The 14,143-nt window shown below is 36.1% G+C and overlaps 1 protein-coding gene across 9 annotated transcripts in view; it reads right to left on the reverse strand.

Moving 5' to 3' along the window:
* The window catches only part of rerea (arginine-glutamic acid dipeptide (RE) repeats a), a 505,448-nt gene that overhangs the window by 443,025 nt on the left and 48,280 nt on the right, over positions 1-14,143 (reverse strand). Inside the window, exon 1 of one of the 9 annotated variants that reach the window (XM_041206427.1) lies at positions 6,932-7,018. The exons of the other annotated variants lie outside the window; for them this stretch is intronic. The gene's annotated coding sequence lies outside the window, so the exon portion shown is untranslated. Of the gene's footprint in view, positions 1-6,931; positions 7,019-14,143 lie in introns of those variants that run through there. 9 annotated transcript variants of the gene reach the window in all.

Consider the following 14,143-nt stretch of genomic DNA (forward strand, 5'->3'; position numbering starts at 1 on the left):
GTTTTCAAACAAAATTCTTTTCCAACAAATACAAAACTATTCAGTAGGTCATATGTTGCATTTACCAGCAGAAAGCAGTATAGAAATATAGACAGATGAAATAACACTGACAATTACAAATATCCAAATGAGAATTTTTTAAAATGTACACACAGTAAGTTTTACTACAAAAAAAAACTGTCAGCAAGAGTCTGCATGCGTCAGATTCAAGAATGGGATTTCCTGACACCTTTATTTCATTAGGTTGCAACAGACTCATATCCTCCCTGAGCTCTCAAAACAGCCATGTATAAAGCTAAAGCAAGCATGCTCGACATGTCTGTTTGGTACCTTTTCTAATGCACCTGGATTTTAGGAAAGGACTAATGAATGTTAAAACTAACTGATTTAATAAGGGTTAGATATGCGTATAACAAAAGCCCTCCTTCACACTTTATATGATGCCAGTCTATTAATAGTCTAAATTTTAAGCTATACTATAATTATAATGATTTGTGGTTCCTGCAAGGTAAAACATTACCAATTGGCAGGATAACAAAGCCACCGTGTAGGACGTGTGTTTACTAGGACTCTGCTCAAAAACAGGCATCCAACAAAAATGTATGCCAACTTCAGCTTTAAATATTTAACTGACTTTTAGTTAATATGTATGTAATCACAATTGTGGCATAATAAAGGAAAATCAAACTAAGATTAGCAACTGATTTGAAATTGGATTTTCTACATTACGGATGAATTTATATTACTGGACAGGAAAAGCTCATATTGCAGAATACTTGGATGTTCACTTTGAAACTCCTCCATAGTGCAAGAGTAAATTTTTACTTTTGTTTTTCATTATTGCTAAGGGTAAATTGATTAAAAACCTGGTAACTCATCCGAAGAACCAATAATCAAGTTCATCCAGTTGGTAGCTGAGACCTACAGTCAAGGAAGGTCCCAGGTTCAAAACCTGATCCCTGCCAAGTTAATGAACTTTAACCAGGAAAAATCAACCGGGTCTTGTTGACTCCCTGGCCATTCTTCCTAAAGGTGCACATTTGTGACAAATGGACAAAGAAAGGACCAGGTTCAGTTATGATATTCCCCCATTGATGAATAGCGTGCCAACATTCACCATTACGATACATATATAGATAATGGCCATTGGGCTAGGTACTGAAGATAAAGGAGTGTCCATAGGATCATATTCCAGCATGGACTTCTTACTTCAAGGGGGAAGTGGCATGATGACATTTTCTCTTGTGACAAAAATCATCTGGCATGCAAATTTGACACAAATGGAGCCTAACGTTTGAAGTTTAAATTATACAAAATACAATTTGAATCAAATATTCCTTAAATGAAAACTCCAAACTCCAAATAAATTTCATTTAAAAAGCAGAACAGTATCCAACTCCTCACACAAATTCACAGCTATATTAACCCAACAATAACTTTCTAGGTAGCAATTCTCCATTTATCCGAAGGCAGCTATTAAATGCATTGGAATACAGAAAGATGGTTAGCAGTCTTTTTTGCCACAACAGTAATCGTAGAATCCTAGATTCCTACAGCACAGAGGGAGGCCATTCGCTGAGTCTTTAAAAGAGCTATCAAATTAGTCCCATACGCCAACGTTTTCCACATGACCCTGCAAATTAGTCCTTTTCAAGTACCTGTCCAATGTCCAATTACTCTTAATATATTCTAGATCTTAACGGCCATCTGTGAGAAGAAGTTTTTCTTCAAACTGTCTTGTACAGCCTGTTAGTGTACAAAGTGGGCATTCAAGTATTCTGCAATGTGAGCTTTTCCTTTCCAGTAATATAAATTCATCCGTACTATAAAAAATCCATTTTCAAACCGTTTGCAAATTTTATTTTGATAAAATTGTCCAATATTTGAAAAATAAACATTTGTACATTGATTGTCACAGTTTTTCCTGCTGCTGCTCATTTTAGCCAGCGGTGAAAAGCCTGTATCTCAGGAGAAATTATCAAGGAATAATCAATATCTATCAGTAAATCATTAACATATACTTCCAAAATGATGGGTTTTTCATGTAGATGAAATAACTAGTGGCAAGTAGTAGATGTTGATGGAGCATTCTCTGTATAACATGGAGGTTTGCACCTTGGAGCTTTCTTCCAAAATAACTATTTATTTAAATTCCAGAATAGTTAACAGTTCAATTCAACTACTATAACAACTCACACACCCTCGATCAGTGCTCTAACATGCACTTTGGAGTCAAGATTATAGACTAACATTGAAGGCACAGAAAAAGGCAACATCTCATTAGGTGTTTCATAACTTTCATGTACATTTGGACCTCAACAATCATGGAAATTAGTATTGAAGTGTTAAAAGCTAAAGTTTACTGCCACAGAGTTCATTAATTGCTGCTTCACACCCTTTAAGGGCAAAAGCAGGTGCAGAAAAAGATGAAATATGAAATATTAATCACTGTTTAAACAAATGAGAACTGCATAGGCAGTTATTAAATGAATTTGAAATTTTACTTTAAAAAATAAATTTACCATCCTCTGCTTTCAGTTGAGGAAAATAACTGATTTCTGAAAAGTAACAAGCAACGTTTTATTGTGCAAAGCAAGTCAAACGAACTTCAGCTACCACAAAATGCACAATTCCAGTAATAAGTTAACAGAAGTTTTTACTGTGAAAATCAAAATCCAATGGCAATGTACTTGAAATAAAAATTAAAACGTACAAAATTAAATGTTTTTTTTAACTATTTACAAAGTTTCTAGTAACAGCTTCAAATTTCTGGGAATGCTCATTTCACAATGAGGTTACAGTAACAATGAGTGACGTTTGAATCTGAACTGCTTATTGAATTGTAATATTCATAATATACAAATGCCTAAAGCTTTCCAAAAACCTAATCAAAATTATGGGCATCACATGTGTAGTGACAGAAAAAATATTGCTACAGTTTACATATGTAATTGTGTTGAATTTAATTTGAATAGTTAAAATGGATGTTAGTTATTCAATCACGAGACCAAATAATCAAATGATCATTTTCCTATATCCACATCACATAATATTGAGGCAAAGTGCCTTCTAATTTTGTCTTCAATTCCAGAAACCAATAGTCGTGTCTTAATACTTTTACATATTTAAATTTTTTAAAGTATTCAGAATACCAGTATTGTACCATAATCTGACATCTATAAGAGTCAAATGATCTTATAACCACAGTCTGCTGGCAATTCTTTTTGCGTATTACATTTTACAAATAAAATCCAAAATGGATAAACATTCATTATTATGGTTTATGACTATAATAGTTCACCAAGGCTTAAATTGGACTAGTTTGACGTCCTTTGGTGAATATCATTTCCCTACTTTTTCTTACAAATACCTTACAAATGAGACATACTTTGCTTGAAACAGGTTTAACAGATCATCATTTGTTTTTCTTCAAAGCTCAGAACTCACAGTCAACTTATTTCAGAGAATTTTACTTATATACTATAGCACCGAAAAAAAACAAACACATTAACAGATTCCCTGGAGGCTGGTATAAATTTTACAACCTTCACTTCCTTTTCTATTGTTATATATGAAGGTGGACTACTTGCCCACTTGCCGCACTAACAGCTCTGACCTAAACTTTACATCAATCTATTTGATAAATACCATTCTCTACACCAAGTATCATACGTACAAAATGTTTCAACTGGCATTCAAATATTTATACGAGTGACAGTGAGGTTCAAGTTTGTGGAATAAAAATAGTTTCTTTTACCATTCACGTCTTCAAATGTCACCTCTTCAGAAAGTGAATTTTACCTTACTGCAGTTTAAATGTCATAACTGAAGCAACACAAAGAATTCGCATCAACATGTCATACCAAGAGATGTAAACCAATATGGAATATAAACTGTTGAAATAAAATTGAAATCATGTTTTATCTAAAGCGCCAGAATATTTTCTTTTGTAAGTGTACTCAAGTCAGTGCATAAAACATACAGTAATTCAATTCCAGCAGCAGAATTTTACAACACACCACAACTCCTCTAATGTTGCACAAGAAGAACATTCCTCATTCTGGGATATCAAATGCAAATGTTATTGTGCTAATCTTTAATTATATACAAATAAGTAAAGAATTATACTTGCACATTCAAAACAGATCCTCTTGGGGTCAAAGACTCGGTTTGATAATATTTAAAAAGGCCAAAAAAGAATGTTTGAAACCTTGCCATTTGCATTATAGACTTTGTCCGAACTAAAGGCAGAGTGTGTGCACATTGAAGCTGGTAACAACACTACTGCTTCACTGATCTTTATGTAGCACCACAAATCATGAAATTTTACCTAAACAAAGGATTGTGCTGCAGATATAATGTACACTTTACTCACAACTTAGTCTGGTGGTCAACAGTATGATGTATCAACTGGATATATTTAACAAATTGCTTTAAAAGCTGCTAAAAAAAAATACAGCAACACACCTTAACTGCTTCCCAGTTAGGTGCTTGTGGCTAAGTTAAATTTTGTTTGATACATGGATTCATTTTCCAGGTTTAAGTACAATCATTTGCACTTTGATACATTTTCCACCAGAGTTACTACAGGCTTACTGACTTGGGTTACTTCAGGCTTGTTGACTCCTGAATGTGATCTTGTGAGATCAGTGACATTTTGGGCAATTGTGCTTTATAATAGGTTTAGTCTTTAAATGGCAGAAAACATCTGCTTGGTTCAACTAAATTTAAATCAGTCCAGGCCTATGGTATCCTAACGTCTATTCTTTAAATCTTTAAAATGCAGTTCACATAGAAGTTAAACAAAGAGCTTTGAAGTCTTTTATAAGCTTATAATAACAAAAACTTAGCATTAATTCATTTGAAGAACAAGTAATGAAATGATCTTTCAACTGCCACTGTAAAATGGATGATTCATCTCATTTGTCGTTCACTGACACAATAGCTGGCATGACCATGACCCCCATTTCAGAAGGAGCTGTATTTACAACCAAAACTGTGGATGCTGTAAAAGCCCACAAATTACTTTTCCTAAAACTTCATTGCATTGCCAGGAGTCTGTTGTTGTGAAATTATTAATCGTGGAGCTAAAGGTGGCCTTACATGCTACATTTTAAAGCTGCAATATTGTACTGCTATTATCAGCTCCCAATGAGAACTGTGGTGTAAATCAAGATTAACACTGACTAATCAGTGTCAAAAATAGTTTTGTTTGGATCTATCCTTTTGTTATATGTTGCAAAAAAGTGAAATAACAGAACTGTGTGACTTATGTATTTTATTAAATATGTCAGAAACACTGATTATACTTTAGTGCCCTTATTAAAAAGAAATGCAGCATTTAACAAAGGAGAAACAAGTCATTTTACATTTTAAAAGTCTGTTATTGAAACACTGTCTCCCCTCAATGTACAACAAATCAGAGTGTTGTACATTAAATTCACAATTCTTCCCACACATGCATTTGCAGCAAAGTACAATAAAAAGATAAAAGTTACAACTAATGTTATATGGAAGAACTGGTTCCAGTTTTTAAAGAATATGTTGTTCATAAGCATACTGCACATCAATACTATAAATCCATTTGTCAAATTTACACAAATTCTTTCTGATCCTTGTTTCCTTTGGACAATAGCACAGCTGTTGTAAACATTGCATAGTGCAACACATTAAAACAGAAAAAAATAAGTAAATAGTGCAAGATGTTTTACAGTGTGCTCAACCAATACAGACAAAACTCATTTTACAGCAGTAATTAGGAGCTTGCCATTGTAGTCTTATTGTGGTATTTTGTTCTGGTCGCTGGGGAATGAGGAAACAAAGATAACAGAGGAAATTGTGCACTGTATATTCAGATCCTGCTTGCTGTAATCTCAGACACACTGAATGAGAAGTAGAAACATGAAACAAAACTCAAGCAAATACACTAATGCATAAACCCACTAAAACAAACAGACCAAGTCATTAAAATTTGTTACTGAAGACCACTCGCTGATGCATCACTTTCAACAGCCATTGAAAATACTAATGTAATCCTAGCCAATTCTATCATGCAGTCAGATCGAATGACATTCCTAGAGCTGCCTGCCAAGCACCAATTGCCAAAGTACAATAATCACTCAAGTACTCTAGGTTTCGGAAGCTTTTCTATCAACAGTTCCAGAGTAGTGTTTTTTTTGTGTGTGTGTATAAAACACTTTTTTGTCTTTTTAATTTTCTCTTTGTGTATAATTAAGACTGCTGGGTGGCTGACTAGGCACGCTGTGCTCCGTGGTGATCGGAGACACATGTGCAACACAGTAGCATGGAGATGATAATGAGACAAAGGCAATAAAAGCTTTCTGATTCCTCCACAAAACAAACCTTATACATTAACAAGTCAAGCAGGTCCTATTTTAGTGGTCAGTGTTTGCTAGATCTAAGGTATTGTGTAAATACATGATAACAAGCTAATCACATACTTTGTACAGTTACCAGGCAAAAACATAAAAGGCATTCCACTTTCAGACACTCCCACACAAGTTCTGCCACATTAGAAAAATAGTGATAAAAGAGATAACTGAAAGGAAAAGGTTTTTGTTTCAGCTTTCATTTTTTTCATGCCAGCCCTTCCTCTCAGCCTAGTCTGTACAATCTGTTAATCTTCAAAATTCCTTGAGGTGACAGCAACAACTTTACCGCAATTCTAGCAGCTGTTCAGCTGACCCCAGTGGACCTTCTCCGTGGCCTGGGCCTAATCCAACAACCAGGCTAAACAATGTCAGCGCTGCTGTATCCGTTAACAGCCACAGCCCATGGAGAGAAGGCACTTGCTAACAAAGAGGCCTGCTGCTTTGCTTCTCAGTCAAGCTTGGCCAGGACAGAGCTGCCAAGTTAAAAAGAACACACCGTTGTACATGTACAGCAAAGGAAATCAGAGCTGAATGGTTACCGGAGTCAGTGCAGATTGTGGTTTCTTTCACACTCTACGCTCAGCTGTGCTGCAGACACTCCACATGCCTGACGTAGTCTTCTTTATCCAGACACCAGTGAAGGAGAACAAACCTCCAACAACAAGCATCAGGAAAAACCAGGACTGGAGTCTAATACACAAAGGAGCTGGATTGTGATTGATGACTGTTCTTAATGGCATGGTCAGCCAGAAAATGCATCAGCAAGCAAGATATTACAGACAGTATCCCTGGAGTCATCTGCATCTCAGATCCATAGCTATCGCGTGGAATATAAATGCACACCTCAGATGAACATATGCAGATCAAAAAAGCATCGACAGGAAAAAGAACTGTTTGTCAAGTGTCTTTTGACAATTCAAAGCAGCAGGCCAAGAAACGTTTCTATGCTTTATACTGCAAAAGGACTCAAAGCAAGCATTTAGATGGCAGCTAATTAAAATATAATGTCGCCAAAATTCATGGCTATAAATGAAAGACACACAAAATATTATTTTATCAGGCTAGCTTATCAACAGTTATGCCTCTCTCGTCCTGAAAGCATGACAGATCAATAAAAATTGAACACCACGTAGCTTTAGCTTGCTGTGCTGAGACACACTGTACATTAGCCTCTCAATAAGAGGCGCCTCATGGGAAAAGCACTGCTTGAAAATAAGCTCCATAACCAAGTGTCTTTGTAAGTGTTCCACACCTGTCATAGATGAAATCAATCCCAAATTCCCAAAACCACAGAAGCAGGCATGCCATTTTCAACCGTGAATTAATCAAAGACAATTTTTCTAATCAACTGTGGATGTACATGGGGAATAAGAAAACAGCAATGAATACTATTATTCCTAACAACAAAGCATTCATTAATTCTTGAGGACTATGATTGAAGCTCACTAGAGAGGGTAACATGAAATGCTCCAAAGTAGTTTGTGTTGGATTTTTAAATAACCTTTCACCAGGTCAGCAAACAGAACCACTTGACTAAATTAGCATTAATATACTTTGTTTCTAACCATTCTGTTTCCCATTGTTTGAGCCAATATATTTTAAAAGCGGGACTTTAGAAGATATTCTTCAGGCGGACACTGCAACAGCCATATTCAGCTGTGCAGCTGTGTTTTGGTAAATTGGGCATGACAATAGAACAGCCATACAAATCAACTGTAACTATGTATTAACCCTTTGCTGTAAAGAGATGTGACAAACTCAATAGTTATTTTTTTTAATTGATTTGGCATTCCAAAGATCTGAATTCAAGTCACTTGGCACCAGCAAGACATAAGATAGCAACAACAAAACAATCTATTACAGGAAAAGGTCTTTTTACCCCAGTGAAGACAATTTTAAAATTTCAATCTTTGAAGTAAATAGGCCTGGACGATGCTGAAACGTATTCATTCACATAGAAAGTGCAATGTTTAAATTTTTTTAAAACATGCAAGATTACCCATATTCCAGTAAATAAACACCATAACTCAGTTTCAAACACCCGAGGGCATAAGATTTCTGTTTCAAGTAGGGCATTTTTTCAATTATTTAATGCTCACCAGGCTGCATAGTAGCAATTTTATGCCATGCTCTATTTTTATGAGTAGGTTGGAAGAGAAATACAAACATTTTCTGTTTATATACTCAATTATGAATCAATTATTTAATGGTTGTGTCATAAATATAGCCATTTGGCTATTTTTATCTGCAGCTAATAAAACTCTGATTCAAGTGTAACATTCCCTCAGCAAATTAGTTAAGTATTTACCTGTACTCCATTGTATTAAATTTATTTGTGTAAGGGTCAAACACTGTCAAAATTAATCTATGGAGGTAAAGTGCCTGCAACTGGCTTAGTGGTAGTACTCTTGTCTTTGAGTTAGAAAGTCTTGGATTCACACCTCAGTTTGGAGATTTGAACACAAAATCCAGGCTGACAACAATGCATTTATCACATAACAGATAGAACATTCGATGATTATCAGCATCTTCTTTTCCTTTGTTTATTTGTTCTCTCAATAATTTTCTTACGTTCTTCGTGCTCTCGGTGCAGTACTGAGGGAGCGCTTCATTGTCTGAGGTGGATGAGACGTCAAGTCGAGGCACATCTACCCTCTTAGGTGGGTGGGAAAGATCCCATGACACTATTTGAAATAGACCAGGAGAGTTCAACCCACATCACTAAAAAAGATTATCTGGTCATTTTTCTCATTGCTTTTATGGAGCCTTGTCTGCTATATTTCTGTGTGTTTCAAAAGAGACATTTCAAAAATGCTTTAGGACATCCAGAGGTCATGAAAGGTGCTATCTAAATGCAAGTCCTTTCTTTTGCTTTATTACAATTGTGTCTCCACAGGGACCAATAACAAACAGTGTATTAGAAAGTCATTTCAGGCTTTGCTAAAAGCACAATACAGTTTTCCATTAAAGAGCTTCAGTTTAGTGGTTGTGAGCTAGTTATTTAATATGCATCCTACAACGTCTTGATAAAAGTGACTACATGTATCTGTGGCTACAGTGCAAGCACAAACACTGCTTTCAGTGACAAAGAATCCAGCTCCGGGTTTCAGTGCAGCTCCCATTTATCACACAACCCTGTCATGTTGAGCACCATTAACAGATAATGAAAGGAGACAACGGGTGCAGTTACAAGCAAAGCACTCTGCATTCTACAGGCCTAAGCATGTAGCCAGGGGAGCTGACAGCCTCAGCTGAATATCCTAGACACTTAACAGTCTCTGTAACTGAAACAATAAAACTTTACTTTTCCTGAATCAAAACACCTTTTGTTTGAACTGTTTTGCAGTAACAGTGGGCATTGTGCTATGGGACGGCCCCAGAGAATGAAAGATAAGCAAGAATAGTAGAGGTAGTTTAGTGACTGATTAAATCAGACAGTTATGTTCTATTTTAACTCTCAGTCTATAAAACTTGCTGAAGTCTGCTGGAACATAAAAGAAGAGGAAGATTCAAGAGAATCAACAAGCTTTGAAAGAACACAGGAAGGTTGATGGCTCACTCAGTGGACCATTGTAGGTAAATAAAAGAAAGAGTACATGGATGACTGAGCTACAGGGCTCAGGAGTCCAGCTAGACATAAACAATGGCCCCTCAAGTCCTCAAATATTCTGTACCTTCACTGGATAAATTCAACAAGGGTATATGTCCAAGTTTCAAGAAAACAATTTAGAGATTATGCAAACATGATCAACCACCAACTGTATCCAAACAACATGAAATCCAATATAGTCACTAAAGATAAAAGCAAAATACCGTGGATGCTGGAAATCTGAAAGAGCTGAAGAAGAGTCATATGGACTCAGGATGTTGGCTCGGTTTCTCTCTCCACGGATGTTGCCGGGCTTCCTGAGTTTGTCCAGCATTTTGAGTATTTATTATAGTTACTCAAGAATCCAGTTAATAAGATAAGCTAAGCAACTATGATTCAAAAGTATGTTAAAACAAACAAAACTTCCTTTTATCGACCTACACCAGCAAGATTTTGAGTATTAAATTGAAACTTACAATTTTTTTCATGTTTTTAAGCCTTGCATAATTTTACATTTTTTCTCCTGTGTAAACTTACCAAATACCTGCAGAACTCAATTAGCATCCTGCAAAGCCAGCAATACATCGCAAGATTTTGCAAACAATTAAACGTATTATTAAACTAATACGATTTTAGACAGTCTTGATCAACAGTACAGGTAAGTTGCCAAAATGCAATACTGACTCAGTTACATCATTTCAAGGAAAGAACAGTTTAAGTTTCAAGGAAACTGAGATGCAATTGAGACTTCCAGTCTCATAGCTTGACCCCCTTTTTTAAAAAGAAAGAAAATCTGTCTCTTATTTGCTCTCTATGCAAACACAACTTTAAAGAAACAGTAAAATAGATTTAAACATTGAATTATTCAATAAAAAGTATAGTTCATGGTTTTGGAATCGCTAAATGAACTCTTACCAGCAACAGAAAGCCAAATGGTATGTGCCTGCCAAATGTTTCCTTTAGACTTTCTTTCAATTCAAGCTGATTTTCCCCCTCCCTCAAGAAGGCTTAGAATTTCCAGTTATACAAAGTGCTACATTTGATAGACAATATGCAATTAAACCATTATACAAATCTGACCTTCTGTCAGACTCAGGACAGTAATAGTTATCTACCATCAGGACTTTAGAAAATCAACATATGCTTGCCATAAAAAATAAATCCAAATATAATAACATTTGCCAACATAGTTCAAATACAGTGCATCTAAAGGCACTCTATTACAAAGTCTTCCTCTCCATACTTCCTGAACTCTACATTCCCCTATGCTTATGGAACCAACAGGATCACTGAAAAGTATAGTTCATGGTTTTGGAATCATTAAATGAACTCTTACCAGCAACAGAAAGTAAATGATGTGTGCCTGCCAAATGTTTCCTTTAGACATTCTATCAATTCAAGCTGATTTCTCCCTCCCTCAAGAAGGGGCAGAGGGAGGATTTAACTGAGTTGTATAAAATTATGAGGGGCCTAGGTAGAGTGGCTAGGAAGGACCTATTTCCTCTCGCATGGAGGTTAATAACCAGAGGGTGTACATTTAAGTAATTGGTAAAAGGATTAGAGAGGAGTTGAAAACTAATATTTTCACCCAGAGTGTGGTGGGGTCCTAGAACTCTCTGCCTGAAAAGGTGGTAGAGGATGAAATCTTCCCTGCATTTAAAAAGCGCTTGGATAAGCCTTCTCCTGTGTTGTAAGTTTCAATGAATCTACATGTCCACAAAAATGAGTTGATAACGTGCCATTAGATTTCATAAAATGTGGATCAGGTCACCCATATATACACTGACTCAACAACTGAGTATCTGCATTCCACAGCAAATCCCAGGATTACCAAAACGAGGACATTTCAAGGGTCGGCTACATTCACACAAATTCTAAAACGCAGAAATTAACAAGAACAAAATAAATGTACTGATCCTAACTATAAATTCCACGGCAGTCCATTCAAAGAAACAAGTTGCAGACTCAATCCCAGAATGCTCCACAGCCACTAAACCATTGTCATCATTTACAAAAGGTAATGTCTTAAACTGCAATGAAATATATGACCAAACAATCTATTTTGGTGTTATTAACATTGGTGTGCATACCAGAAGAATTCACCTGCTCTTTTTCAAATGTAGCCATTAAATCTTATGATTTATTTTTGAAATGTGCACAAGAATGAAGAGCTTGTATTTATTGCCTATGCTGAGTTGCGTTGGAGTGCAAGGGCCTTCTTCAACTGCTGCAATTCTCATAGGGATGATGCTCCCACAAGGTAGGAAATTCCAGGGCACTGACCAGACAACAATTAAGGCACAGTGACCGTGTGAGACTTAAGGGGGAAACTTGGGCATGATGAGATCCCACATTACTGCCTTGCATTGCTTACTGGCAGAGGTTACTGGGGGTGCTGCTGAATTATAATGAGTTGCTGCCCTGTATTCTGTAGATCATGCACACTGCAAACATTTCTCACTGGTGCTAGAGCAAGTGAATATTAAATCCACTGCATGGAGTTCCAATCAAGCCAACCGCCCTGTCTTGCATGTAAGGAGCTTGTCATTGCAGCCACACCCATCCAGGCACATGTTAACTATTCCATCATAGTCCTGACTTGAGCCTTGTAGGCTTTAAGGGGCCAAGAGATGAGCTGCACATCACAGTACCAGAGTTAATAAGTTAAACTTTTGGTCAGTGGTGACACCCCTCAACAGACTGTCAGTGGTCACAGTTTAACATCTCATCCAAAAATTGGCACCTCTGGCAATTCAGCATTTCAATACTGGTTTGATAAAAGTTTACTTCGCACACTCAAGTCTCTGGACTAGAGTTTCAATCCATGAACTTCTGTCTCAGAGGAAGGAGAGCCGTTGGTGAGTTGAGGCTGACAGTTAAAACAGATAGAACAGCCAAGGAGCTAGCTGATACTAGCACATATGTTCATCAAACCGTATAATTTAACCATGCAACAACACATTTCACCCAAACCAGAGCCATAGGTGGATGGGCGACCAGGTCTGATTAAGTGCAATGTTCAATTTTGTACAGAATAGGAGAGTTAAAAAAAATGCAATGCTAAGCCAACTCCACTCACTTAAAGCAATAGATCTAACATACTGCACAGGTACATTATGATATGTGCAATAATGTTAGACCTGACGCATCATTAGTCAGGGTAGCTGTGCAGCAGTTAACTTTACATTAAAGAAAGTACTTTGCACTTTATAAAACACAGTTTATGTACTGCATGTTTCAATGGAAACTTACTCATTGCAACATGAGAGTTGAATGTTTTAGTTATAAATCTAGAGGAAACAGTGTCGACATGAGGCTCGGTTCATGACAACAGCTACACTCGTTCAGCCTTGCATTCCAACATGCTACAAATAAACTATTGGAACAACTTGGCTCAAGCGTTCTGCCCTTCAGCATTGATGTTCTCTATGCACTACTGTGGGGGAAGCTCTCCATATTTTAGAGTTAGAAATTATACTCTACAGGCTGAATGTAGATTATTATTTTATTAGAAAAAATAAAACAATGCTACAGCATTGCCTAATACCAAACTAAATAAAATGTTAACCACCTATTTGGAGAGGTAGAACTGCTGCCTCCAGCCTTGGAGGCAATTAAACAAATGCAGATTACATCCTTTTGGGATTTATAATGAAGCAGCAACAAATTCTGTTTCCTGTGTGTTAAAATTTGCTATGTGAAAAACACAGGACACTGATTTAATCCAAAATCATATTTACAGATTTAAAAGGAAATCAATAAGGTATGTTTAATAACAAATTCTGCTGATAAAAATATCCAGTTACTTCTATTTCACTGCCTCATTACCTATCAATTAAACACAGCTAAAATTAAACCCTTGCATACTCCCATCTGAGAACACAATCTAAATTCAAGTCTTCACCTAAGAAAACACTGAACAGAAGAATAATGCTGGTGTCAAGTAAAAAGGGTAAAGTAATTACCATTATCAAAATCCACATTCGTGATTCAACTTACAAGTAGAAAACAAGAACAACACATATGGATTTTTTTTAAATTAAAAGATTAAAAATACATGCAAGGAAACTGCTTACATAGAAAAATTATTGAACAAATCTATATATACAACTGCAAGATAACAATCATAATATATTCTCATTTTTAAGAAGAGAGAACCTCA

The sequence above is a fragment of the Carcharodon carcharias genome, chromosome 15, assembly GCF_017639515.1.
Source record: "Carcharodon carcharias isolate sCarCar2 chromosome 15, sCarCar2.pri, whole genome shotgun sequence".
NCBI lineage: Eukaryota > Metazoa > Chordata > Chondrichthyes > Lamniformes > Lamnidae > Carcharodon > Carcharodon carcharias.